The following is a 6,000-nucleotide window of genomic DNA, read 5'->3' on the forward strand; positions in this document are numbered from 1 at the left end:
CTGACCCAGTCGGGTTGCCTCATCGCCATGGCAACATAGCCACCCCCCCCCTCCCCCCCAGCATGATGAAGCTCCTCAAGAGGTAATATTGTGAATATATAACGTGTGTTTAATTGGGGGGAGTGAGGGGGGGGGGGAAATCAGCCCCCCCCCCCACCCTTTAGTCGCTACACCATGAGACGCAACAGGCTAATTAAAATTGATCGGCCGGCGTCCTCTGGAGAACCGCAGAAGTGGGCCGAGACCACCGCGAGCCGCAATGAGCGGGCGGCTTTTCTTTCCCGCCGAGGCGCATAAAGCAATACGCGGATGGCGCTAGTGGTCGCCGTGACAACCACCAGAGGAGGACACGCCGCGAGGGCACGACGGCGCTGCGCTCTCAGGCGGGGAAATTCACGCCATGCTGTCCAACTCGTCACCAACTGACTCACGGACGACTGACAAAGATCCAACGAGCATCGCGGGTTAGGGAGTGACTTTTATTACCGTAATTTCCGGCCTTTAAACCGCGACTTTTTTCCCCCCACACACGCTTTCAACCCTGCGCTTTATGCGGTGATGCGGCTAATTTGTGTATTTTTTTCTAACGGCCGCAAGCGAGCGGAAAAGGTAAAAGTGAGACCGATGGAATATATGTGCCGAGGAAGTGACTTTTACCGGCCTGCTTCTTTTTTTTTTTTTAACCGCCCCTGTTAGCGCTGCGGTAGCATTAGCGCTGTGCTAGCGCGTTGCTGCTGTGTTACTGCCGTGTCTCCGTGATTTTTACCATTATGTTTTTTTTAACCGGCCCTGTTAGCACCGCGGTAGCATTAGCACCACGTTCGCGTTAGTGCCGCGCAAGCGATAGGGTTAGCGTCTTGCTGCTGTGTTACTGCCTTGTCTCCGTGATTATTACCAGTATGTTTTTTTTAACCGGCCCTGTTAGCACCGCGCTAGCGTTAGCACCACGCTAGCGTTAGTGCCGCACTAGCGTCAGTGTGTTGCTGCTGTGTTACTGCCGTGCCTCCATGATTTTTACCAGTATGTTTTTTTAAACCAGCCCTATTAGCACGGCACTAGCGTTGCTGCTGTGCTAGCGTCGCGATAGCGTTAGCGTGTTGCTGCTGGGTCCCAGTGATTTAGGTATGTTTTTTTTCAAACCAGCCTTGCTAGTGCTGTGTTACCGTGTGGCTACTGTGTAGTTACCGTGGCTGTTTTTTTTTTTTTTTTTTTACTGGTATGTTGTTGTTTTTTTCACCAGCCCTATTCGTGCTAACATGTTGTTGCTATGTTAAGCTAAGCTAAGGTATTAAAACATTGAAAATTCTTTCTGCGTATAGTCTTTCTTTGTAAACATCTCGCATTTCAATGTGGGCACTTGCGGCTTTTAGACAGGCGCGGCTTATGTGTGTACCAAATGGTATTTCCTTTACAAATGTAGCAGGCGAGGCTTGTAAACAGGTACGCTCGGTAGGCCCGGAAATTGCAGTACAAGTGACAATTGACTAAGTGGGTTAGTCGATTAGATTCATTGCGCGTGGTCTGACAGCCAGTCCAATCAGGATGTAAGCGCAAGCTAATAGAAGCCACTCGAGACCAGTCGAGCTCTTTAGCTTCCTCTTTGTTTCTGCCCAAACCCACAAGAGCCAATAGAATCCAATTAGACTATTAGCCACAAATGCATCGATTGTGTCCTTTTCCTCCGGGCCCGTTAAAATAGAAGGCGGGCGGGAGTTACCACCGAAGGCCGTCCGCACCTTTTCATTACGTTCGTCGTACGGGCGTGAAACGGCGAATCGCCGCGCGAGCGTGCGGGTCGCGCTCAGCGATAACAAGACTCCTCTCGAAAAGGACTGACAGAGAAATCCAATGAATGAAAAATGTCAAACACGCGTGTGCTGGATGACAGTCGTTGCATTATGGCCCGACGGCTGCTTGTCTCATTCAGGGTGGCCCATAAGTCGCCATATATTGGAAAAGTGTGAGTGGGGCGTCTTGAGTGTCGGTGGCATAATCCACAACCAATTATTTACAGTGAGGCTTAATACATAATACGGGGTGTTAACGTTTTGGGGAAAAGAAAAAGGATGTTGGATATCGCACACACACACATTTCAATCTCAAGGTCTGCCGGCAGAAAACGAGAAGAAAAGAAAAATATGTACTGTAGACCAAATTCGATTGTCGATGTTGGTTGAGTTGAAATAAAGTCTGGGAAGTCAGGGAAGAAGATTCGTATTTTTCAAGGTTTTCGACGACGAAGTAGGTCAGGTCGAGTGTATGATTTATTGATCTTGAGTTATGGAATGAACCAGTTAAGTAACTTCTTTGCCAATGGCCGACCGAACAGGGTTGGAAAGGTACTTGAGTCATATCGAAGAAAATTCTGAATATTAACGAACAGACAATTAACTGATGACGACAGTAATTGGTGACTGCCAACACGCTCATGACCAACTAGCCAACGACTAACTGACTATGAATTGTCAACAATCTGACAACTATTGACTAGTTGTCAACTAAATCGATAAACTGACGAACCAACTAACTGAATAACCGAGTACTAGCTAACTACTAGCTGAAGACTGACGAAACTGACTGACTGAATGACAACTGATTGATCGCTAAGTTAAAATATTGACTTCCTACCTAACTAACTCATGGTAAGAGACAGGTATGGAAGGTTAGGGATAGGAAGATACTCTATTGATGCCAAAGAAAATTCTGGAAACTTAAACCAACGCTTTACTGACTCAAAAGGAACAAAGTTTCCGGAAATTTCCCGTGAAATCTCCACCCCCTTTGAGTCCCCGTTTTCAACTGAACTGTGGTCATCCGAATAGGACCGAGAAGGTATGTTGTGGTTCTCCTTTCATCTCGAGTGCCCGCTAACCGGATTATCCCACCCCAGATGAAGGACGGCAAGAAACCCGAGCCCCAACGTGTCCGAGCCGGGAATTAGATCAGACACGGCGTCGTCTTTTGCCAGTATCACAGGAAGTCCAGACGTCAACTCCGACGCCAAGGCGGTGAACGAAGAAATTTCCTTGAATTTTTGGAAATGTTAAACCAAAACAAATCAGCCTCTGTGCTAATGGACATGCTGAGGCAGAGAATGAGACCTGCTGGCAACGTTTGCATCCGAACAGACGCTGAGGTGGAGGACGTTGACACCAAATGTCCCCTCGGTGCCTGGTGAGCATCCTGCAGGGCGGGGGCACACACCCTGCCTCGCCGAGCATCAAAATGACGACGCCGCAGCTCACGCTCCTTCCCCTCGGAACTCATCACCGGGAAAATGAATGTGGCTCTCCATCATTGGACTCGCTTTCTCGCTAACGTGCTAAGGAGAATGGCCGCACGGTTAGGATTGGGTCCTCAATTGTATTTAATTATTTTCTCCCCAGAATGCTGTTGACAATTTACTTTTGATGGGCTTGGGGTTGCGCCCCCTGAAATGAAAATGCGACCCTAGAAGGCCGTTTCTTTCATTCAGCAACCTAAATTTTCAAAGTGTCACCATTTTGACCGGACTTTAACTGAGTGCTGACTCCCCGGGACAGGTTGCTTCTTTGCCCCCCGGGGCATCGAAAGAAACATCACTGCAGACTCTTCACCGATCCGTCCGTCGATCGCCCGCTCCATTCTTCCCTCACTCGTGACCAAGACCCCGAGATACTTGAACTCCTCCACTTACGGCAGGATCTGATCCCCGACCCGGAGAGGGCACATCACCCTTATTCCGACTGAGGACCACGGTCTCAGATCTCAGAGAGTTTGAGGATTCGCCAAGTCAACTTCACTAGATAGCCAAGGTGTACCTAATGAAGTGACGAAGAAAATGTGTTCACGACAGTACTCACTGCAGTCCAGCTGGATCCTGTCGCATTGCTCCCTTAATGTTCTTTTCAAAATTAATGTCCCACGTGTCCCCCCCGCCCCACCCGCATCCCCACGTAGAAAATAGAAAAATGCTTACAGCAAAAAACTCACTTCAATAACTGCATGCAGTTCCTTTGAGTAACTTTAAGATTGTTAGTCAGGCTTACTTTGGGCAAAATCCGCCGTGCCGAGTCCCGCTTTGTGTGATTCTGGGCAGCCAATGAAAGGCCCCCCGCGCGTCGCGCGTCGCGCATCGATTCCCCATCAAGTTCATCTGCTTCAACGGGAAGCAAAACAAAACAGCGGTTGCAAACTTTGCTCCGCTATCGATCCTGCACGCTGCCTTCAATCATGAGAAATGATTGCGTGCGAGGCGCCTGCCGCGGTTCAAATGCGCCCGCTCTTCTTTTATCAAATATAATCACGAAAAACATCCACCTGTGTCACATTCGCACTTTTCAAATACGAAATAGATGGCCGCTAGAACCCATTTTGGATGCCCGCGCCCCAGGTGGATGCCCCTCGCCCACTTTTCTACACCACTCTACTGTGTGCTAAGGATTCAAAACTGTCCCCACAGTTAAATGAGACAATAGAGTGGCTTCAATAAGATACAGTAACTCTATTATTACCGTAATTCCCGGCCTACAGAGCGCACCTGGTCATAAGCCTCGGTACACAGAAAGAGTTTAATGATAGCGCCGCGCTAACGCTAGCGTCCCCTAACGCTAACGCGGCACCGCATAAACCGCAGGGTTGAAAGCTTGTGGGAAAAAAGTCGCGGCTTTTAGGCCGGGAATTACGGTATTCTGTTTTATTTAGGCATAGAACAATATAAAACATACTAATATTATTTCATTTGCACTGTATGGTCCTTTTAAGTCTTAACTTTACCTTTTTTTAAAAAAAACTTAACTTGAACTTTTAATTCCCATCTGTTTACCTACAGCGTGTTTCTTTAAAATTTAAAAATAGGTATTTTTTTAAATTCTTTTTCACCAATGTATTGGTAATAAATGTTTCTTTCAAAAATGTTGGGCTTTATAGGTAATGTGTATTTATTAATTAACCCGAATACACATTAAATTCTTTTAATTATTTTATCATAATTCATTATTTTAATTTATTCTAAATGAATATTTTAAATGGTAGCTTTAATTTGAAATCTAATTTGAACGTACCTTTTATTCATTTTGAACTAAACTTACAACGTTAACTGCGATTCAAATTATCACAATTCTGAATGTTATTGTCGTTTTTCATTGCATCTTTTACATTTTACTCCATTTCATTTACTTTTCTCCACGTCCGAGGAGAGGGCGATTTGGTCCCGCAGCGCAAAAGACGTAGCGCTAACTTTCAAAAATCCATCAAACGAGTGGGGCGTGGAACGCCAAACGACTGTTCTGTACTCACTGCTGCTGTTGTTGTTGTTGTTTTTGTTGTTGTTCTCCTTGCCGTGTTTTGCGGTCGACAGAAACCAGCGTGTTCCTCCGTCCTCGGGCGTTAAAAATATGCGCGAGGAAAATGATCTTCTGGCTAATTGCGGCCGTGGGCCTCGTTTGCAGGCACGTGTGAGCTTGACCTTTACGTGGATAACGAGACGGATGCGAGGGTGAGGAGGGTGACGGTTAGATGGAGGAAGACGAATGGGAAAATGAAAGTTGTTAAAGTGAGAAAGTGTTTGTTTGTTTTTTTTGCTCTAATTGGACACGCCCACTTCGCCTGGCCTCAGCCAATCGTTATCCAGCCTGTCTTCAAGTGAATACCAGTCTACCAATCAACTGAGCAACCTAGCTACACCTAGCAATGCGTCATAAACGTTTATGTCTTACTTATAACAACATCCACCTCCCTGCTTTCTGATCGGCCAATTTATGGAGCTTTCCGACTGGTGATCTTAAGCCCCGCCCCCTTTTCTACAGTTACCATGTCCCACAAGTTTCCAAAATGGCGACCGAACAGAACAGGTTTGAAGTCGATACTCCATCGGGTATTCCAGATAATATTGCAGCATTGCTTGTGGGACAACATGGCGAAAGAGGCGTGTCAAGACAATGCGGCTATCTGATTGGCTATTATTGTACGAGTGATTGACAGGTCGGAAAGGTCCATTACCGACTGTACTTAGATATACTC

Source organism: Syngnathoides biaculeatus, chromosome 18, assembly GCF_019802595.1.
Source record: "Syngnathoides biaculeatus isolate LvHL_M chromosome 18, ASM1980259v1, whole genome shotgun sequence".
Classification (NCBI taxonomy): Eukaryota; Metazoa; Chordata; class Actinopteri; order Syngnathiformes; family Syngnathidae; genus Syngnathoides; species Syngnathoides biaculeatus.